Raw genomic sequence first — 24,540 nt, forward strand, 5'->3', positions numbered from 1 at the left:
GCTGCATTGAAAACCATTACAAAACACTTTGGTTCTGTAAAGAAATTAGATTCAATTTCAAATTAAGAAGGTGATTGAATAAGAATTTATTCAAACATCTAGTACCAATCCAAGTCACTACTATGCTGATTATTTTTACAATGCTTAAGGTTGGGATGGTGGAAGCAATAGACTTGAATGACTCTTGAAAACTCATGTACAATATGTAAACGCTTAGATGACCCCAAAAATAAGAAGAATAGGAGCAATAACCACAAGGATCAACCCTTTGAAATGTTGCATTTCTTGTTTTCTTGACATGGAGGCATCGATGCTGAAAATACAATATTTAAATCATATAATTCCAAATTGAAACCCATCATACAAAATCCATGTTTTGAGCTGCAACTTGTACGACAGCGTCAAATTCAGTGCAATACAAAAATAATTGATGGAAAAAATGATCATATTGTCCAATCATCATCATCCATGATTATTGAAACTGAAGATATATGCCTAGAAAACCCCATAAATCTGTCAAAAACATCCCTGAAATATGTCTGGAACGCCCCTGAAATCTTGTCCGAGACATCTTGGGGACAGCCACCAAGTCCCTGAATTCCCTATTAAGTTCCCAACAGTTTAGGGATGTTTCCTAAAAGTCCCCAAGTCCCCAAAACACAGGAATGTAGGGTATGAAGGTTTTTTTTGGGGGGAGAATTAGTTGTAATTCACACTGATTATTCCCCAGGAGTGGGTTCTTTAGATCTCCACTTCCAGTGAGAAGTCATTTTGAACTGCAACAAAGGAAATCAATCTTGCTTCTTAGACAAGACTTATAAGATCTTCCTTGTTTCGAAGAGCATTGCCTTAATTCCCAGAAAAACACGTTTGATTTTGAATCGAAGGGAACTGTTGGCATTTTTCACTTACCCAAAACACTCTTGGAGATGAATTTGGTGGTTGAATGATACCCATCATATGTTCTAAGGTTCTTGAATAGCCAAATAGGTTTTCAATCACCACGGCTTGCATGGCAAGCCCTGCCAGCCTTTTGCAGTGACCAAAGAGAATGCATTCCTTTTCCTAAGTATCTTGCAGCACTAAATCCAATGGCAGCCTACAGGAACATAGCCTGCCTCCTTAATCTTTTCCGTCAATATTTTCAAGATAGCATAGATTTTGTCCATTTCTGGATGTGATTTATCTCCTGCCAGGAATTTATGCACCTTGTTTTTAACTTCAATCCAACTACAGCCTGGCATTTTTCTTAGACCTCTGTCCTTCATCGTTTTCCTCATATTTGCTACATTATCCCAACGGCCATTTGCAGCATAAATGTTTGACAATAATACATAATGTGCCACATTTTGAGGCTCTAACTCAAAAAGGCGTTCTGCTGCGTGCTCCCCTAGCTCTATATTAGATCTTGCTGCACAAGCACCCAGCAAGGCTCCCCATACATGTGCATTGGGTTTTACTGGTATTTTGTTGATGAACTTATATGCCTCATCCAGGCATCCTGCACGGCCTAAGAGATCAACCATGCAGGCATAATGATTCACAGTGGGTGTAATGTCAAAGTCATAAATCATAAGATCAAAGTGCTTCCATCCTTCATCCACAAGGCCTGCGTGGCTGCATGCATAAAGCAGACAAGTGAAAGTAACTTCGTCTGGCTTCACACCTGTTCGTTGCATTTTGTCAAAAAGTGCAAGAGCATCCCATCCCTTCCCATGCATCGCATATGCTGAAACCATGACATTCCATGAAACTAAATCCTTTTGAGATGATTTGTCAAACGTTTGGCGTGCATTCCTTATACATCCGCATTTGGAATACATGTCTGCAAGGGCACTACACGCAGCAGCATCGGACTCAAACTGCCTTCTGATTACATAACCATGAATCGCCTTTCCTTTCTGCAGAGCTGCTAAGTGAGCACACCCTGGGAGAACACTCGCAATAGTAACTGAATCAGGTTCCAAACCTGCCAATTGCATTTGATGAAAGAGTTTCAAGGCTTCATCACCTTGACCACATTGTGCATATCCCGCAATCATTGCAGTCCATGAAACCAAATCTCTTTCAGACATTTTACCAAACACCTGACGTGCATCTTCTAAACATCCACATTTTGTATACATGCCAACAAGGGCACTCCCAACAATCTCATCCAACTGAAACCCGTGCCTGGTTATGAAACCATGCATCTCCCTACCTTGGTGTAAAGCTACTAACTCTGCACATGCTATAATAATATTAGATATAGTATGCAAGTTTGGCTGCACTCCTGCCACCTGCATATCCCGAAAGAGATGTATTGCATCTCTGCCAAATCCATTTTGAACATGCCCTGAAATCATTGTAGTCCATGATATCACATTGGGTTCTAATCCTGCAGCTTGCATTTGACGAAACAGTTCAAATGCTTCGTCCCAGAAGCCCTCGCGAACATAATACCCCATCATTGCATTCCATGATACCACATCTCTTTGACGCATTTTTTCAAATACATTTCGTGCATCCTTGATACTCCTGCATTTAGAGTACATGTCTATTAGAGAATTCGCCACAAAAACATCCGATTCAAAACCATATCTTACAGCATAATTGTGAATAATCTTACCCTGTTCCAAGGCTTCTAGCCCGGCACACGCCTTAAGTGCACAAGGAAATATAAATCTGTCAGGCCACATACCAACTGTTTCCATTCGACTAAATAACGCAAGTGCTTCTTCGTAATGCCCGCGCCTGGCATATTCGCCAATCATGGCAGTCCATGAGAAGATGTTGCGCTCACACCTTTTGTCAAACACTTTGCATGCATCCGCTAAGAGGCCACATTTAGCATACATCAGAACGAGTTTAGAACCCAAATAGTTGTTTAGCTCGATACCGATTCGATGATGTGGGCATGGATTTGCTTACCATATATCAGAGATTTCATATTGGCGGAAGCCTGCAAGAGGGATGCGTAGCTGTTGGAGTCAGCCACAATGGCCTGTTTGTCCATGGAATACAGCATCCCCAATGCCTCCTTCAATCTGCCAGCCCTACACAACGTACCCATGTCACCAAAGCCTTTGCTGGCAAGACAATGGAACTCTGTTTCTGTAATGGCTTCCTCTCTGATCGGAGTAGTTAAATTCACAAATCCTTTGGTACTCCAATGCCGCAGCGTTTTATTTGAAAAATGCATTGAAACGCTTTGCAAACCACTGATTGAACTGAACCTAGATTCACTATCAATGATGACCATATAATTTGATTGGTATATGTGTAATTATATGACGAAGTATTTTTTTCAACTGACACAGTAAGTAAACTGTAAATTTACAGCAAGCAAGACAAATTATCACCTGCTGTAATTATATGACCAATAAGAAGAAAGATATGTCGTCCTACTCTATGGAGTCGTAAGTTGTGAATAGGGTAGAGTTATTATACTTGTTGGGTGAATAGGAGTGGTTTTTAGTGAGATATTTTTGAAAGTGTTTATGTTGGGTTTTTAGTTTATTTTTCTAAAATTCAGTGGGAATTTATTGAAATAGCAAGTTTGATGGGTAATCCCTGTAAAATTGCAGTACTTTAGGGGTTTTTCAGATTGCTGAATCCATATATAGAGTCAAAAATCAGTGTAAATAACACAAACTAAGATTATTGAAATCTGAAGTTTGATGGGTAATCCGTGCAAAATTGAACTGCCTTGGGGATTTTTCAGCTCGCTGAATCCATATATAGAGTCAAAAATCAATGTAAATAACACAAACTAAGATTTCACCTCAGAATCCAACACTGGAAAGTTTTAAAAATTCGCACCAACTCTCGAGGATATAATAATGTGTTCAGTTTTTTTGACTTGTTATTAGTTTCCCTTTGACTAAAAAAATTAACATTTATTTAAAGTCTAACATTATACAATAAATTTATTATTTTTAAATAAAATTTAAATTCATTTATCTCAAATATCATTGGTTAATGATGGTTGCCACCGACTTCAATGTAATTTGCATCATTAATAAATGTAACATCCATATTATTTTTATTATTTATATACTGCATCATTGATTACACAGAAGGTGTTCCTATGATGGGTTTGGCTGAGCAAATTCAACCAATAGTAGAGGCTTAATTTCATCCTCCTGTGTCCAACAATTTTTTAACACTGCAGGAAAACACAACAATTAAAAAGTTTGGTGAAAACACAAAAACTAAAAAAAAAATAGCAATGTGATCATTTTCCAAAACTATGTAATGACATGGATGATTTTGGAAATTACATCCAAAAAATATTGGAACAAATTAACATTAAAAAACTACAAATCTTTAAATGATAAATGGAGAAAACTATATATACATTAAGAAATAAAAGGAAAAATAAGCGTCACGACTCTTGAATTTTGATATTCAATCAAACCCAATTAAGAGTTTAATATTTTATTAATATTTAAAATATAAATTACACGAAATTGAGATGAAAACACTCTAACAAAATATTGTATTCCAACGAGTCAATTAACAATAAGAAGTTACAAGTCTTTAATCCACCCCAAAATAATATTTCATGTTCCAAACCCACCAACCAGGCCTTCTAGTTATAATAATTAAAAATCTTCTTCCCCAGAGGACAAATTTCAGACTAAGGCCAAATTCAAGGGCCTAGCTTCAGTGTTTTGCATGATCCAATTCACAACTTAAAGTACGCAGAGTGATCAAATGGAATTTGACCTAGAATTCGAAGCTTCAGTTCAATATTGCGCAGATTTTGCATTATGCACGTGTCCAGATGCATACTAACCCCAACATCAAGGTATTAATTCAACTATTTTGTAGAGCACATTTTACGACAAGTATCCACAGTGGTCACTACCAAATGCAGCAAACATCTAATAAATCATATGTTCTTCATACATAATTGAACTTAAAAGTAGCCAAATGCAAATATACAAAAATCATCAAGAACTGTAAGTTCTTAAACAAGAGAGCACTCAAAACAGTCATTTCTTCACACACATAGAAAAGATATATCACTAGAAAACTGATATTGACATCAACGAATCTTCCAGGACAATAGAAAATGCCATGAATTTAAAGGCAACTTTCTAGTGAAAATACATAGGGTTGGCATTGCCAATTAATATATACACAAATTCCTTGAGGGATTTGATCCTTGTACACACATAATCGTCCAAAGCTAGTTAACATAACGATTCGGCAGTCACCTCAAACTAGAATAACATTTGACAACTAGAAGTTTGGGCCTATCTACAATTGAGATTGTGGGCAACACCATCTTTTTATTTTCTTTTGGACCCAAGAAGTCCTTTTTGGATTTCAACCCAAATTGTGGCACCATGTCTTGAGAAGCTTCCTTTACGAATATGATTATGTGGTCATCATTGATTTGTCTGCAGACCACCGTAATTATCTTGGCTCTGTGATCGTGGGCAATATCCTAATGCACATGCCCTTTGGAATGACACTCCCAGCTCCCTTACCTTAACTTGTAGGGACAATTTCAGTTCTTAGAGTAGTACAAACTGAACAATACGAGATTCATAAATTTTGGATTCTGTGTTGGTATTTGGCTTTATACCTAGTACATCTATAGAACTCTTAAAGAGTACCTCTGGGATTTGTTTTTGGCTTTGTATTCAGTACATCTATAGAACTCCTAGAGAGTCCCTCTGAGATTTGTTTTTGGCATTTTATCCAGTACATCTATAGAACTCCTAGTGAGTCCCTCTTCTTAGAGAAGCGATGATCTCATCTCAAGTCCCCTCACCCACTTTTGTTCGGACTTATGTTATTTTACCTACTCTAATCTATATTTTACCTTAATTTTACGTATCATCTACCATAATGATATGTTGTATAATAATTTGAAGATGATTGCTCACTCACAATCTCTTTGATTGATAAAGTAATAATCCCAAACATACACAAGCCATCGAGAGGACCACGATATCGTTGGGGCATTGGAGACGGAATTCGCGTCACAGATCCGGGAATTGACGGGGATTTTTTTTTATGCCAATCAGCAGCGTAGTATTAAACTAATCAGACAGATTATCTTGGAAATTATGGGGTATAGGTAGTTTTAAATGCAATCTGCCACTGGCATTTGTGACCATATGAAACTTGCTCTAGTGTGCGCTTACAAGAAGAGGGATTTGTTCTCTCTACTTCCATTTTCCTTTGTGATTCTCGATGCCCAATTTGCTTCATTGTGTGGGGTGTTTTCAAAAATATCAACAAGAAGCATGGGTGATATTTCAAAAATTAGGAATGAAGATGTTGTTGCTCCCAAGTTGCTAATACCATGGAAGAGGAATGTGTTAGTAACGAGTGCACTTCCTTATGTGAACAATGTTCCACACCTCGTAATAGGAAATGCAACTTTCTCTAGCCTCGTCTCAACTTAGTTGTAGACACACTAGAACCCACGTCGCGTGCCTATGGAGTTGTCGTCGTCTTCCTTATCTATTGTAGTCATCGAGGTTCCCGGTATGGTGAGAGTCTACAAAGACGGAACAATTAAATGCTTGGTTGACCTGGGTACAGTTCCCCCTTCTTCACCAATGATTAGCATAATTACAACTTCTTTTGCCACAATTCCCTGTCTCCAAGACCACAACAGGGAAATTTCTTCCCATTGACGCCGCAATTCCCAGGGAGTTTCAGACTTTCAGTTTCTAGTGCCAAAGAGTATATTCTAGGATTTTTACTACGCCATAAAACTTTTGATCCTATCAATTGAATTTATGTTTGAATTAGCAAATCCAATTAGTAGAATAATAAATCTAAGGTTAGGATTGACTCATAATTATCATTTCCTGTCTCATTTTCATAGAATTACTCAACGCAAACAAATACCAGCCATGGTGGATTAGAAATTACAACTGTAACAACGAACTTCACGCTCTTAAACCATGGGGCAAATTTTATTGATGTGAATGGTACTGTGCATCTCGTAATAAGTCAATACATATGCATGTGTTAACTGGGTAATGAAAATGGAGTAACTATAGGTCTTCCAGTAGATATGGGCCTTAAACATGGGTTGACCGTTAAATTCCTTATTTCCTATTCATACAGGAATATCATATTGAACTTCAATTAACATGTTGCTTATCTTCAAAAACCGTATATTAATTTTCTTGAATTTCAGATTGGCAGTTGCCCTTTTAACAGTGTCAAAAACCTTTTAATAATAATAAAAAAAACAACAACAAATTTGCAAACTATTTCCCTATCTCCATCAAACTAAACTAAACAAATTTGTCAACTATTTCTATCTAACACCAAATGTTTTGCTAACAAATTTCTCACTAGATTTGAAACTTGTAGAGATGTCAAACATCTCCATTTTAAAATGTAACTAAAACTCCATTGAGTGGAAGACATATCAGTGGCAGTTGGAAGGATAGGAAATTGGTGAATGGATGTTGGAACGATATAGGGTGGTATAATATTTTGAAATAAATTGGGAAAGCAAGATTAGAGCGGCCAAACCCATTGTGTGGCTTGGGGAACTAGTCACTGACCTTCGACAAAGATCAATCTTTATATAATATTTACTTTATTAGAAATAAGAGTTTTTAATGTTTAGTGATTTAATTTTTCAAAATAACAAAGTTCCAAATTTATTATTCCTTAGATATACTTTTGCACCTTTAAAAGCAATTACTAATTTATATAGTCACTTGTTTATATCTACATCTGTCACTACATTTATATACTTGTTGCAAACCACTACATTTATCAAATACATCCATTTTTGGAGACAAAAAGATGTGAAGGCCCCATGCGGATGACGAATCATGGTTCAAAATTGAACCCTTCACAACCCGTCAAGGGCACCAGCACGTCCAAGAAGTGCTAAGATAAAATTAAGCTTAAAAAAATGTAATTTTTTGTTTTTACTGGTTTTTTAAAAAAATCAAATTTTAATAAAGTGCCTGGTGAAGGGCTGCAACCTGTCTGATAAATTGTCGGATTATGGATATCTTGGACAGTTGGACCCACCACGGTGCCACCTGATTGCAACTTACTAAAACTCCAAGTACGCAGCCATCATTTCAAGTTGGTAGGGTTGAGTCTATAAAATTAAGTAACCGGTGAAAACACAGAAAGCATTTACTAAATATTATTAGTGGATATACGAAGACCCTGCACCATCAGATTTTGAGAATGGGACAATAAAATCGTCCAACCATGATAGGCATGTACACTGATTATAGACTCACCATTCCATTCCATTGATGGCGAGAATCAATACGTATTTTGAATGTGATTGGCAAATCTGTGGTTATAACAGACTCACGAGTTTCATCAAAACAAGCCCATTGTAGCGTTGTGGACATTAAGCTTGAAACCGTTGACGAGTTTTCTGCAGGGGATGGCTGAGCAAAATATATGAACGGATAAATAGGGTGCCACCAAATGCCATATATGTTAATGATACGTGCTTTATCCAGGCGCTGTTGGAGATATACTATTTTCAAAATTGAAAAAACGGATTTCTTATTTCTATTGCGATAAGAAAGCAACAGCAGCTGGAAGGACAAGCCCTGTAATCGGTTGTTTCAAAATTCAAAGCAGAAAGCGCTTTCTTTCCCATCTTGTCATTGGAACACTGAGCTAGCTTTGATTTCCAAATATTTGCGTATAATTGCACGTTCAGGTGATTGTGACGTAAAAGCTGGGGTTGATTGCAGTAGTTGTGACTCTCAACTGTAATGGAGCCTGGAGGCAATAAATAAAGCGTAAATTGTAATGGAGGCGAAACTGCATTGATAGAAAACTGGACACCATCACATCCCTGTAGCTGTAAAGACAAAGCTAGAGGAGGGTTGTATTATGTAGCAGTGTAACTTGTGTTGTGCTCCTCACTCCTGAAGCTTTGGTATTGCATCTTGCTCGAATTCGAAATATCAGGCCCTCCATTGGAGAGAAGCCAAACTGGAAATTGATTAGGTATTCTACTGAAAGCCCTGTATGTTGAAATTGGTCCCCGCATAATATAGATTGACACACGACTGCTTTAATGTTTTAGAAGTAGTCTGCGTTGAGTGTATTTTGACAGAAATCGAAAACTTAGATTGAAAGTTCATGTCAACTCCTTGAATTACCCAAATCGGAGTAAATGAATGTTGCTCTTTGCTGGAAGGAAGTGTATAAGAATCCAAGATAGCGACCATTTTTTGTGCTTGGATACTAAACAGTCAAAAAGGTTAAAGTCGGAAAATTTTCATTAAAAAACATAAAATATCTTGCAGAAAGCTTCCAGCATGCAATGAGTTCAGTAAACAAATAGAGTGGAATCCCACATCCTGTTGCAACAATAGTAAACATAATAAGATACTTTGAAAAATGCTTGTAACGTTAAGAGACTGTACCATTCTAAACCCAATAAGACACTGATGTTTTCAATGTGTTTCATGTCCACTCGACTAGACAGGTAAAGATATTATGAAGATCACCATGTCTATTCTCCTCGGCTGTCTACATATGTGTCCACGTTGCCAACGAAGTGGGACTGGCACCAGTCTCATCTCTTACACCATTGTATGTGTTAAGCAGAGTTTGGTAAGTAGGCAATGCCTCCTCTGTAGTCATCTTTCCTACTAGAGAAACTAAATAGTCATTCGGAAATTCATGGGACCGCTTCGGCAATTCTATAAGTTGGTTAATGAAGCCCTCAAAGAACGATAAGAAAAAAGAAAAAAGGTCTTATGGCTTCTAGGACTTGGTCAACAGGGTTTAAATGAATCAATATATTTTTTCCTACCCACTCCTACAGCGATTTGAAGATCTCAACCTTCTAAAGTGGCATGGAATGACTCACCCGTTCACGAGCTTCATGGGGTTGGAAATGGGTTTTAATCTTTGTTTTTTCCCTAGAAAGTGAAACTAATGACATCATAAATTCATGAGAACCAAATTCATAATTCGGGAATTAAATGTTGGTTCTCTGCACAATAAGAAATGTATTATTAAAAATTAGATAGGGATAAGGGAGAGACAAAATCTACTTATTACTACATGAACACACATGCTATTAATGAATCTAAAATTCATGGGCACTCTACAAAGGTAAAAAGGATAGAAAGATTCATATTGAGAATTTTTAAAGAAAAAAGTGATGACATGTGCTATGATGGTCATGAAATGAATAACTTAGTTACTTACTCTGTACTTGAAAAATGCTTTTTTTTTAAGGCTCTTCCAACTTTATATGTGCTATGATTGTCATGAAATGAATAACTTAGTTTCTTACTTTGCACTTGAAAAAAGCTTATTTTTTTAAAGCCTCTTCCAACTTTATATGTTCAATTGATTTAGGTTTAAATTTCTCCAGATTTTATATTGCTTAATTGATTTAGGTGTAATATGTGTACATGGTGAATTTCGCACATAAAATTACTCAATTAAATATATTATTAATCACACTAGTTTCATACATTAGCAGATGTGACGAAAGAATTTCAAATCAAAAAGTGTTGCCAAATGAAATTAACGAGCAGATTACTGAGATTACTTTAATATAAAAGGAAAAACGATCATATTAAGAAAATTCCAAGCTAATTTGCTAGTATATTTTTCAATTGAATTAGGTGGAATATTAGGTGGTAAGGGGTGAATTGTTTTTTTAATTTTTATTTGGAGCACTTCGACGAACAAAATGGCTGAGTGGTTAAAGTAGAGCTTTGTTATGCTCCACTACAATTTGATTTTCACAAATGATATTGTGCAAGGAAACATAATTTTATGTAGATAAGCTAAGTGTAACAAAAACATTTTAAATAAAAAAGAGTTTAGTGCAATCAAAGCATTAGAAAAAAAAAAGAGTAAAGCATAATGGACACATATAAAAAAATTATTGCAATGGGAAATTGGGTAACACATTACAAAGATGAAATTCACAACACAAGATTGTAATCACCTTAATGTTTGGGGTCAAAATGGTCATATGGTGGAAATCCTTGTTATGTTGTTCAATAGATTTAAGTGATTGTTGAACTACAATGGTTGGTTCAAAAGGCATCGACAAATGAATTTTGACTTGATTAACACCGAAAAAAATTATGAGAAATAAGATAAGAATAATAAACCTAGTTGTAGGTTCGAAACGCCGATTTCAAATAAACATGAATGGGATGGATCCGGAAAATCAATTACAATCAATGAACAAACGCAAAAATCTTAAATCTGAAAGAATAATAAAGATTTGTATAATAAGGATCCTTAAAAGTGGTTATAATTTGAATTAAATTATATTAAATATACCTACACAATTTTCTTAAAGTAGGTCTGGTGCTACTTTATGTTTACCCTTACAATTTTAAAAGTAAGTCAGAAGCTACTTCATGTTTTGGCAACTTTCCATAATTTTATTCAAATTTATTGTGTTTTAACCTCAAGAAATGGTTAGTTTGTCAAGTTGTGGTGTATTTGTAGATGAGGATGCTTACCACTGTGACAACTCAAAGTCTAGGACCAAATTAAAGTGCTATGATAATGACTAATGAAAGAATCCATGCTTTCTATGTGCACCATACTCAAATAAATATGAACATTTCATTTATCTCTTTCAACATGATAGTAGTCTTATTAAAAAAAATATAAAATATACAATGATTATATATTTGTAGATGTGATGCATCTGTGTGTTAGGAATTTGTGTGTCATTAAAAATGAAATGTAAAGATAATATATTGTTATCCATTGAAATGTAATTTTTTTTTAACTTGTCATTATGGAAAGATTGTATAGATATATATCTTTTTAATTGAAATTAAAATCAACCCTTCAAATTTGGTCCGTGATAACCATAATTCAACAAGAAATCATCATCGACGTCTAGAAATTCTCACGAATCACACCCATAGATAGCGGCTGACCGCACATCCACATAGTATCTCTTTGGCAGGCACTCCATAATACAACGAGGTTCATTAATTATCTCTAAATATACTTATGTCCATATTATTGCCAAATGTTTTTTTAATAACCAAGTCTCTCAATTTCCTTTTTATCGATGATAATTTATGTTAATAGAAAACGCAGCCTGGTAAAATAAATTTCCGAATTACACTATTATTTGTATATAATAGTATTAGAATGCAATGTGCATGCCGAACTTTTGACCATATTGGTTGAATGGCCATGTTTGTCACGTGTAACAAATACATTTGTCACTATCGGTTGGCCATTTCTTGGCCAATTTAACTTTTCTTAACCATAGTTTCCTTGGGCAACAAGCTCCACTTAGAGGAAATGGTTGACATCACTCAACCATAGTTCTCCTCAAATTCCCTTTGATTCGGTAGTTGATAAACCAAACAAAAAAATAGATAATAAAAATAAATTTAAATCATTTTAATTGAAATTTAATTATATAATTAATGGTTATAATCACATTAAAGTTTATTTTAAACCTAAGTCACTAAGTATCTGTGTTACTAATTATTTATATTTATTCGATGTTTTTCACTAATTTTATATTATTTATATTTAATAATATTAAATAAATTATTATTTTTTTATCATATTTTAAGTTTTTTTTTAATTAAAAACTATCTAATTTATTATTAATATTAAAAATGTATATATATATTTTTTGCCATACAATGTTTTCAAAAATTTATTATATTTAATCATATTAAATTTTTTTATTGTTTCATTGACTTATTATTAGTTTGTCAACATACAATGTTTTAGATTTTTTATTATATTTAATCATATTCAATTTTTGTTGACCTATTATTAGTTTATCTTTAACTAAAAATAAATAAATTTATCCAAAGTTTAACATTATAAAATGCAATTTATTAGTTTTAAATAAAAATTAAATTTATTTATCTCAAATATTATTGGTTGAAATGTTTCATCCTTTATTATGTAATGATGAGAGTAATTGACTTCGATACACTGCATCATTAATTACTAATGTACCGTCCACATTATTTTTATTATTTATTAAAAGATGGACTAGTTAGCATTTAATGTGAAATGGGAGGGTGGTTCATGATCTTTTGACATGTGAAAACAAAGGGTTGTTCGTTTTGACGTGTGAAGGGTTGTCCATTTTCATGATTAACAACTATTTCAGTCTTTCAACTGCTTACCACCTACATATTAGCGCACCTTGTAATCTCATGATTCATTCTCTAAGTTTTTTTATTAAATTGTAATTTGTTGTGTTGTGCGTATTTTATTATACATTTTTCTAATGTCACGACAATAAAATGCTCACAAATTTGCTATGAGATTATGTAAAAAAAATTCTCTAAGCAATAATTAAACATTAATAACGTGTGCATGTGAGTAGAGAATTGAGGCAGTCATGGGCCAAAGTGGACCATTAGTCCATTAAAAATTGTGAGTCAAAATAAAAATCATAGGCAAATGAAGAATTATAAAATGAATATTTTTTTATTAAGATATTAAACTTTCAATTCATCGACTTGTTAAAAAACACAAACACACACACACACACACATATATATGAAAAATGATGAATATGTTGGACAATAATCACAATCCCAAAATTATAAAAACAAGCCAACCATGTGTAAAGCATAACATAGATAGAAATGAACAATAACATTAAAATTATTTTATGAACTACTTCATCTATGTGGGACCATAGTAATATAAATGTTTAAGATAATAACAAACTAAGCACATAAGTGCAGTCCATAGAAATGGACATTAACATTAAAATTCATTCATCTATGTGGGACCTGAGCAATACAAAGCCTTAAGATAAATAGAAACAAAGCATATTAGTGTAGTCCAACTTTGGACAAACTTTATTTCATCTATGTGGGACCTAAGCAATACAAAGCCTTAAGATAAATCGAGACAAAGCACATTAGTGTAGTCTAACTTTGGGCAAACTTTTTTTTGTGTGTAAATTAGCAAATTATATTAGTATCAAAGTACATATTTTACAAAAGGTCTGCTCAAGCAGACAGTGGACTGCCATCCTACTAAGCAAGCACCTTGTCATGATCAAAAAGAGCATCCACAATACCCCGGGGCGCACCACGCAGGGCAGCAGAGAAAGTTGGGGGTTGACAAAAACAACAGTAACTAAACAACGATTCACATAGAGCCGAGGACATCCATAGTTGAGCCCAGAGCAAAATTTGACACAACAAAGAAAAAACCAAGGTTGACAGACACATAAACTGACCCATCCCTCATAACTTCAGCAAGATCAGACAACAGAGACTCATTACATTTCAAGAACAATGTAATTCTTGGAGGTATCCGGACCAGTCGACGCCTTAGCTTTGCCCGCCTGAGATGGCGCTGGAAGTGTACTCTGATTATCGCCTGTGTGCCCCTCCATCTTTTCCCCAGCATTCCTGGCATCTTGACTTATAGTATGACGCAAGAGACTGATCAGGACTGAGAGTTTCTTTGAAATACTGTCAAATTGTTGCTCCAGTCCGCTGATCTTGAACTCCAGACTCTCCAGAATCGCCATATGCTCCTCTGACGTGACTGCAATTGCCTGTTGAGCTTGACGAACTTGGTTGGTATAGTCCCCCTGCATACTAATGGCCTTAGCCAACATTGTTTTCATCCTCCACATCTCTGCTTGCGTACGCACATACTGAGTTGCACGCGTTGTTACTGTGCCAGGGTCCTGAACCCAGTCCATTTCCTTCTCCAACGCCTTTGCTTCCAAATTTTCCTCCTCCTCAGTAACAATGGCCTCCAGCTCCTCAATTATTCGTTTTTCTTTTTGTGAGGTTCGAGTTTCATAGGCTTCCCGAGCTCGTTTCAGATCTCGGTTGACCGATGCACTTCGGCTCCCCTCACCCGCCATTATCGTAACCACACACGACTGACAGCTCAGCGTTCTAAGGATTAGGGAAAAAAATTTCAGCCTACAGCTCGAAGAAACAGTGGCTTTTCCGTTGCCAAGGGGCTGAGAATAAATAGATGAGATTGGGAGAATTGCTGGGTACATTCCAACCTATCCCCTGTTGCCCGCAGGTCTTATCATAATTATTCTTGCTTGGTGGTTTATATTTTCGGTAATGACCTGATTTCCTGCTCTTACGGTCACCTCTCTTGCCTTCCTCCGAAGCATGCCAAGTGTCCCATCTTCTATATGGGCGTCGGCGGCGCTCATTGTTTTTGATCATATATCTGATGGGAATGACTCCCTCCTGCTCGAGCATTGAATGCTCATGTTCTGCCTGTCCTTCGCTTTTTTGCCAACCTTTAATTCTTCCCTCAGTACGCTTTATCCTCATCATTTTGTTAGGCCTGCATAGATCGCCGACTCTTCATCCTTACCTTTCATTCACCAAATCCTGCCTCGAGAGCAGGGTACACTTATTTCTTAATTCCGGGCAGATAACGTCCTGCCAACAGCTGTCCAATATGCTAGTGGGGTTCTCTATACCATAATTCGCCAGATGGTCCGCAGCTGCATTGGCTTTACGACGAACCGCCTGAAAGATTAAACCTTTCAGCCACCCCAAATGCTCAGCTATACTTTCTGTTACTTTAGCCAGTCGCCAGTGTTGTGTTACCTTGCTAGCTTTAGCTCCCGCATACATCCTTCTGGCTGTTGTTATTGCGAGCTGGGAATCCCCCTCAACTACTGTTGCGCCTGCCTGCAAATTTCTAAGAATTCTGAGACCCTGTTCCATTGCTGCGAACTCCATCTCATTGTTCGTTCCTTCCCCTAAGGCTCTGCTGTAGATGTGCTGAATTTCTCCTTCGCTATTCCTTATAATGCCACCGATGCCAGCCATTCCTGGATTACCTCTCGATGCACCATCGAAATTTAGCTTGAGGAAGCCTAAAGGTGGTCGTTTCCAGATGCTTAATGTGGTGCTTATCTCCTGTTGGCGATTCACTGTAGCCACGCAAGTTCCATTATCCAGGTCAAAGGCTTTCAAAATTTGTAAGTCCCGATTTGAAGCTTTACTATCTTGATCTGCTTTGCTTTTGACAAGAACCAATTGTCTTATATTTTGTATGATAATTTCTATTGAGTGATTTATATCCCTGGTTTCATTTAAGAATACTCTCCTATTCCGTTCTTTCCAGATTGTCCATGTAATAAACCCTGGCATTATTTTCCAAATGATGTTGACCCTTTGATTACTGGAGAAATTGCCTCGCCAATTCTCGATGGTCTCTTGGATGGAATCTCTGGTTCTGTCCATTTGCTGCAATATATTTTCCGCCCAATTCCACATTAGGTTTGCTGATTCGCATGTGTTGAAGAGATGGTTCATAGTTTCTTCTTCCTTGTTGCACATGGGACACCTAGAAGGGCCACAAAACCCTTTCTTGCGAAGATTCTCCCAAGTTAGGGTTTTCCTGTGCATTAGGAGCCAGAGGAAGATTTTAATTTTTGGCTAGAACTGAGAATCCCAGACCTTGCTGCTCCATTGTACCTGTTCAATTTGCTCTGAATCTTCGATACAATTTATGGCTTCTTTGAGCGTGAAATTTCCCCCTCCTTGCTTTCCCCATCTTAGTTGGTCACTGTCATCCGCCTTCCTAATTCTTCTTTTGTTTAATAGAGTTTGCAGGTCCCTAACGTCGTTGTTTGCTTTAGTTATGTTCTCTGTTTCATTGATTGCCCAATTTCTCCATTCCGGGTCCCTGTTATTAGGAGTCCAATAGTGATTCACCGTTGTTCTCCCAAGCCCTTGATACTTTCTTTGTAGATCTGCGAACTCTGGCCTCTCTAACTTAAGGAGTTGTTGCCAGGCATCCTCCCAAAAGAGGGCCGTTTTCCCATTGCGAATTTCCCAAAATCTATTATCCTGTATAATTCCTCGATTTCTCCTTGCTAGGTTCCAGATTGGTGAACCCTCTGGATTCTCTTGCATTCTGATCAAGTTTTGAGTGCTATGAATTGGAGTGTATTTCTCCTTCCAATGTCTAGCCCAAGGAAGATTGGGTTCCTTCAGTCATTTCCACCAAATCTTGGCCCCACAGGCCCTATTGATGGTGAAGGGGTCTAGCAGGTTTAACCCTCCCAAATGTTTGGGTTTGCACAATTTATTCCATGCGACTAGTGCCCACTTTTTCTTCTCTGCATTTCCTGTCCATAAGAAAGTTCTCTGAATCACTCTCATTTGCTGCAGGACTCCTTTGGGAGCTGGGATTATGGAGAGCATATATTAAGGAATAGCTTGCAGTACAGCTTTGGTTAAAACTAGCCTCCCTGCTAAATTGAGGGCCCTATGGGTCCAGTGATGACATCTTTTCTCCAAACTGGCTAGGATCTTCTCCCAATGAATTTTTTGCCAAGGTTTATCCATTAGAGGTGCTCCTAGGTACCTCGAGGGCAGACTGCCTCTACGGAAGCCTAGAATGATAGAGAGATTTTTTTGCACAGCTAAATGCATATTGAAAAAGAAGATGGTGGATTTAGATAGATTAATTTCCATACCTGAGGCTTCGCTGAAAAGATTGAGGATCCTTTTATAGCCCAGGGCTTCTTTGACTGTAGGAGAACCATGTAACATTGTATCATCAACAAATTGTTGGTGAGTGGTCGCTGGAATGGAAGGCAAGGGCTGCAATCCTCTGATCCTTCCTTCCTCTTTAGCGCTACGAATGAGTCTGCTTAAACCTTCCATCAGGATGACAAAAAGAAAAGGTGATAATGGGTCTCCTTGTCTGAGTCCTCGTGAGGGGGAGAATTGGTCGGCAGGGGCACCATTTACCAGTATAGAAAATTTAGTAGATTTGATCAGAGCTAAAATCCACTTTATCCATTGATTGGCGAAACCGAAAGCTTTTAAGATTGCTTCTAGGTAATTCCAGTTGACTTTGTCATAAGCCTTTGATAAGTCAAGTTGCATCATCATGCCTGCGATTTTCCTGGAGTGAAGTGTATGAATCATTTCCTGTGCTAGTAAAATATTGTCCAGAATCTGTCTTCCCTCAACATATCCCGACTGTTCTTCTGAGATGAGGCCCGGGAGAATAGGTTTCAATCTGTTGGCAATGACTTTAGAGATAATCTTATAAATGACATTGCACAAGGCAATAGGCCGAAATTTTGCTGGGGTGTTGGCCTCTTCTTCTTTTGGAATCATGGCCAGGAAAGTTGAATTTAGAGATTTGAGAATTGAGGCAGAACACCGAGAGTCCTCCACCACTGCCCAGACCTCAGTTTTAACAATTTCCCAGCAAGCCTTGTAAAAGTTGATGGTAAAGCCGTCAGGCCCAGGCGCTTTGTCATTTGGAATATTCTTCACCGCTTCTTCCACCTCTTCCAAAGAGATTTCTCTAGTTAGTGCAAGGTTTTGCTCATTAGTGATTGTTTTAGGAATGGATTTGATGAGTTCATAAATTGATTTTGTTCTATCTACCTCTGGCTCCTGAGCTATGCTGCTAAAATGCGTATTGAGCAGGGTAGAAATTCCTTGATGATTCTGGATAATGTCCCCCTGTTCGCTTTTGAGACTGAGGATTTTATTGGCGCCTCTGTAGTCCAGTGCTGATCTGTGAAAGAATTTGGTATTCTGTTCCCCTTCCTTGAGCCACTGAATCCGGGACTTTTGTTTCCAAAGGGTCTCTTCCTGTTGGCAATGAAGCTGCCATTGTTGCATCAAATTTTTTTCTTTGTTTGCAGTTTCTAGGTTGCTATCTCCAGTTATCCAGCCTTTGTGAATCTGCTCTAGCTGCTCCTCTATCTTGGATTTTTCTTTGAATATGTTCCCAAAAACTGTTATATTCCATGTTTTGATTTTATTTTTGATGTATCTCAATTTACCCTGTAGTTTGTACATTTTGGTGCCTCTGATATCCATCGGTTCATGCCACCACTTCTCAACAAGTTTAGTAAAGTCCGGATGGTTAAGCCAAAATTTCTCAAATCGAAATGGCTTATTTCTAGGAGTACCCTGGATAGCAGCAATCAGAGAAATGGGCCAATGATTTGACCCTCCACTAGGTAGGATGTCTGATTCTACTATCACTCCCTCTAACAGAATACTTTCAGATATTAGGAACCTGTCAAGACGAGAGGCGATTTTTGTCTTTCACCTCCCCTTCTGTTATTCCAAGTGAAAGCCCCACTCTTGGGGTGGACATCCACTAATCTAGTTGTGTTGATGAAATCTAAGAATGCTTCAGAATCTTTGTTGAGTTTCCTGATCCCTCCTTTCTTCTCCAATAGTGTAGTTATCACACTGAAATCCCCTCCTATGATTGCCTTCGCACTAGGATATCTGAGCTTCAAATTCAATAAAGTTCTAAGAAAAATGTATTTCTCTTCTAACTTCTGAGGCCTGTACAGCACAAATATGTCTCTGAATTGCCTATCACTTGAACTTCTATGGCTATAAAGGACCTGGTAGCTTCAGCGGAGAGGATTTTGATTACATGCGGATTCCACAGGGTAACTAAACCTCCCTCCCATCCATGACTAGCGGTTTCCAGGTATTCCATTTGTCTACCTAGCTTTTTGCTTGCATTATAAATAGTATTACTTGCACATTTGGTTTCTTGCACAAATATAATGTCAAGGTTTTCCTTTTGGACCTTCCTCTTTAAGAGTCTCTGTTTTATTTGGCTATTGAACCCTCTAGCATTACAAGAGATGACTTTCATTTTAACACAAAAAATTAGTAGCTAAGAGAAAAAGCTTCTAGAGCTTTCATCTTACCAGAGTTTAAAAGCATTTGTCCCAGTTCCTGCAGTGCCTCATTATTGGATCTGCGCCCTCTCTTCTTCTTTTGTTTGGAGCTGGTGGTTGTTTGAAGTAGGCTTTTTGTTCGGAGTCCATTCCTTTTGCTACTCCCAGGTTCTTGTTTTGCCTACTAATCTCTGCTTTCTGTTTTGCTATGAATATCTCATTAATTTTCCTAACTTCCTCTTCCGATATGTTTTCCATCCCCTTCTTTTCCAGTCTTCCACCATGTCTGGTAGGTTAACTCCTTCCTGGTCTAATACCTCATTGAGCTCCATTTCCTCACTTCCGATGTCACTTATGAGCATTTCTGAATCTTCATCTGCCCCTTCTGTTACTTCCTGAGTCTGTGCTGTAATGTTTTGAATATTTTCCTCCATTGCTTTGGTTGCATACTCTGTTGTAGTTTTGTTTGCTTCAGAGGTATTTTGTTCCTTATTTTGGTCCTCTGATTCGGTTTCAGTCTCCAATACTTCAAAAGCGTTACTAGTATTACCTTGTGTTGCGCTTGTTCTGATTGGGCGTTTCCTGTTTGCTCTCTGTCTTGCTCTTGGCCGAATGAAGGTGTCCCTGTTCTTTTCTGCCTGATCTCCCTTGAGTTCTTCCGCTGTTCTGTTTAATGGACATTCTCTGATTAAATGTCCATGCTCATGACACTTCCTGCAGCGAAATGGAATTTTCTCATAGTCAATGGCTTGGAAATAGTCCTCATCCCTATATTCCAACCACAGTCCTTCATGCAATGCCCCCGATACATCCAACTCCACACAGATTCGAGCACAGGAAGTATATCTTCTCTGCAGAGTGGCTTCTGAAGCTTTGATAAAAGTCCCTAAATTGTCACCTATCTGTTTCAGAGCTGAATGTCCCCAATAGTCTATTGGTAGTGCGAAGAGGCGAATCCAGACTGGCACCTGCTTGAAGGTTTCTTTTTCTGGCACGAAGTTGGGTTTCCAAGGCCTCATATATAGGCCCGCTGAAGCGAAGAAATAAGGTCCACCATCAAATATTCTATCCTTATCCTCTAGATTCAAAAAAACAACAGTGAAAAAACCTTTGGCTCCTAAGTGCAGTCTAACATCACCTTTGGGTTTCCATTGATGCTTTATCCATTGACACATCGCCCTTTCCGTTGGCCAGAGTCCCATGAACTTGCAAATCACTACATGTTCAGTCATATGTTCTCTATAGGCTTGAATTTCTGGGTCTGTTATCACCACCCTTAGGGCTTCTGCTGTTTTAGGCTTGCATGGTCCTTGAGTTGTTTTGCCATTGAGGTTTTCTGGTTTGTTCCCCTTCTCCTCGCTCTCTTTTTCCGGGGCTCCCTTTTCACCGTCTTCTTGCTCCTTCTCTTGTTTATTCTCATGTGTGGGATGTGCCTGCGCTACCTTCTCCTTGCTTCTACTGTCTGTTCTATCATCACTCTCCTTTGCTTTCAGTTTTTGAGTGCCGTGTTCCTCCTTGCCCTCATATCTTCTCCTTCCCTTGCTTGTCCCATCCTCTTTTTGTGACCTTTCATACCCTGCAATTTGCACACCTTCCTGTGCTGTTTGTTTGTGCATGATTATCTGTTTGTAAGTAGGGGTCCCTATGGACCCCTCGTTTACCATCTGTCGGGTCAGGATCTGTCCCCTCTTGAAAAGTTCTGCCACTCTGACCCTGTTCCTTTCCAGTTTCAAACCCTAGGTCTGAAAATTCCGTGAACTGTAAACCCCTGTTTCACCCAGCTCGCTCGCTCTAAAATTTTCACAATCAACTTTGGACAAACTTTATTTGTGTTAGATAATTTAAATTTTATGAAAAAAACCAAAATTTGTATTTAAAAGAAAACTCATAAAATGGGGTATATTTATAAAGGGAAAATAATTAACAATTTGTTATCAAAATCTTTAAAATTTACAAATTGCATAACTTGTTTCAAAACCATTCATCAAAAAAGAGTTCAAGTTGAATGTAAAATTCTTTAACTTTATGAGTAAAAGCTCTACATGGTGGATAGATATTGTTCATTTCATAAGTCTAATTAATATCTTCATGAAGAGTGGAATTTGATAGTGAAATTGGCATCCATGGCTTGTTTTGGTCATCAAACTACAATTTTTTTAAATTGACCATGACTTATGAAGCATGTTTTTTAAAGTTATAAAATAATATTCCTAAATATTTATTTCTAATCTTAAAAAAATATAGGACAACATTGTAGATTTTGACTCTATATAATTAATTATAGCTCCATTTTTTCTAATCTCTTGTTTTTCAATTTTACCTATTTTTCTTCTAGTTTTAGTTTTTTGTTTCTCTACATGCACTTATATAGGCTTCCATTTTGCCAAATGTTCATAGTTTTTTTTTACTTTATTTTAGCTATATTTAAACTAGGTGGTAGGTACTCGCTACTATGTAGCTTGTTTTTATCCCTGATTATGACAGGTTATATTGTAACCATTTTATGATTAAAATGACTTTCAATTAATTATGAAAATTTTAAAAAGTTTTTATAAAGTTTATTGAAGTTTTGAAAAACATAACTATTGAACTGAATATTTTGAAAATGAAAAATAATTTTTGAAATTTGAATTTCTATTTTCTTATTGGCTTATATAGATGAAATGACTAATTTTATGAGGTTATAAATATAATTTGTCAGAAATAAAAATTATTTTAAAAATAAAAAATGAAAATAATTTACATGCCACCAAGTGTCATAATAGTCCACACATCAAATCTCAATATTTATGAAAATTTCATTATTTATAAAAAAATAAAAATAAAAATAATATGCCACCAAGTGTCATAATAGTACACACATCAAATCCCAAAATTTATGAAAATTTCATTTATAAGTAAGTGTGTCAAACTCATGTTTGAGTTTTAATTAATGTGTAACTTTTGAAAGTAATTTACAAAGTTTTCTGAAATCTTTGAAAAATTTTAACAATCACATTTTATTTTATGATATTTTTTGGTGGTTTAATATATATATATATATATATATATATATATATGGCATTTTAAATGTGAAATTACTTTATATATTATTATTATCCAATTTTAAAGTCACGACCAAGCAATACACCAAATTGGTGTATGAGACCCCTTTGTTTGTGGGACAAGGGAAACACCTCCGCGCAAGTATGAGATTCACTTATATATATAACATTAACATATATAATCTATTTAATATAAGAAAAACATCTAAAATTATTGTCACTACTTAAATAAAATATTTCTAAGTTATAATGGGCAATCTTTAACAAAATTTATTTTAAGTTTTCCAAGTAGGACTCCAATACTATTGCAACAACTACAAAAAAATCCAACAAACACATCGTGATTTTCTATCACTTCCTATATCAATATAAAGATATTTTTGAAAATGCAATCTAAGTTCTTTCTCTAAATTATTGCTGCATTTGAGTCTCTTCCTACATTAATACAACTTGTTTAGATAAATGATCAACTTTTGAGTTAAATTATGTATACGAAAAAAATTATCTAGATTGTTTTTTACCTTCATAAATTGATTTCTAATTGGAACTAATATTATAGTCTCAATTTTACATTTATTGCCTATCTAATCTATTAATAACTTAAAGTCTCTCAATACTTATAAATATTTTTCTATTGTTTTTCCATAAAAATATAAAATGCCTAAAACTTAATTATTCTTTTACTAACAATATATTTCAAAATAATATAATATATTGATAAGAAAAAATAATAAACCCTCCATTATAAATCTTTATAGCTCTTTGGTATGCCCCTAAGTCAACATGCTTTTTCATAATTAATTATGTGTTCCTTTAATATTATATAATATTTTTCTTTCAAACATTTTTACCTATCTTTAATAGCTAGCTTGATTTTATGATATTAAATATTTTTCTTTCAAACACTTTTACCTACCTTTAATAGCTAGTCTGATTTTATGGACAACTTGTGTAGGAGTTATATAAGGCCTTGAAATATCAAGTTGTCAAATAATGCAAGGTAACGACTAATAAACATATGTAGATGCATTAGTTATTGAAGAATATATACAACAAACAAAAGTCAAATAAAGATGTCATTTATTGTGTAAACTTTTGTTATAAATGATTTTAATGCAAAATATAAATTTCATTGTTTTAACTTAACACTTTTTTTTTTACAAAGTCGGTTGCTGTATTAATATCTGAAAAAAAGAAGGGAGTTAGGACTCCTGAGATACATTAAGTGCCGAGGTAAGCCAGGATCAGAGGAGTTACAAAACAGAATATTCTCCTTAATCCTGCTTGTTCTGGCTTTGAGAAATTCTAGACAAAAGTATACTCTTACAAATTGAAGCAACAAAAACTGACATTTGCAAAACATATCTAATCTATGCTAATGTGACTAATATACCGAGCTGTGGATTTCTCCGGCTTTTCATCCCCATCAGTGTGCTTGGCGCTTGAAGAGCTTGGGGCTACATTGTTACACTTGTCCATCATGTATTTCAGAACCGCAATGAACTCTTTTGCATGGCTGCATCTGTTAGATAGATGGTTGAACTGCTGATGAAGAGAAGAAACCCTGTGTAGGAACAAATTGATTTCTGCTCGGTACTTGTCGTTGATGATACAGTTCTGATTGTCGATTTTTTCATCTAAGATCCTCTGTTGATTGTCTAATATCTTCTGCTGAGCTCTAATTTCTTCCAGCTCTACTTGAAGATCCGAACAGTGAAGGCAATCCTCACTGCGAGCCATTGAAGAAGCTGGGAAGGAGAGGATGGGAATTCGGAAAGAGGCAATGAAGATCTGCCTAAGGTTTTGGTCAGAAGAGGAGGCAAAAACAACAACTCGGTCTATAGGGATCCAACGCAAAACAGAGGCAAGATG

At 36.2% G+C, this 24,540-nt stretch overlaps 1 pseudogene; it reads right to left on the minus strand.

The window, feature by feature from the left end:
• Positions 1-311: 311 nt before the first annotated feature.
• Positions 312-3,181, minus strand: LOC149152870 (pentatricopeptide repeat-containing protein At1g20230 pseudogene; annotated as a pseudogene).
• Positions 3,182-24,540: the final 21,359 nt, after the last annotated feature.

Source organism: Pinus tabuliformis, chromosome 9, assembly GCF_031772625.1.
Source record: "Pinus tabuliformis cultivar Carrire ecotype Pingquan chromosome 9, CPIR1, whole genome shotgun sequence".
In the NCBI taxonomy this organism is placed as follows: domain Eukaryota; kingdom Viridiplantae; phylum Streptophyta; class Pinopsida; order Pinales; family Pinaceae; genus Pinus; species Pinus tabuliformis.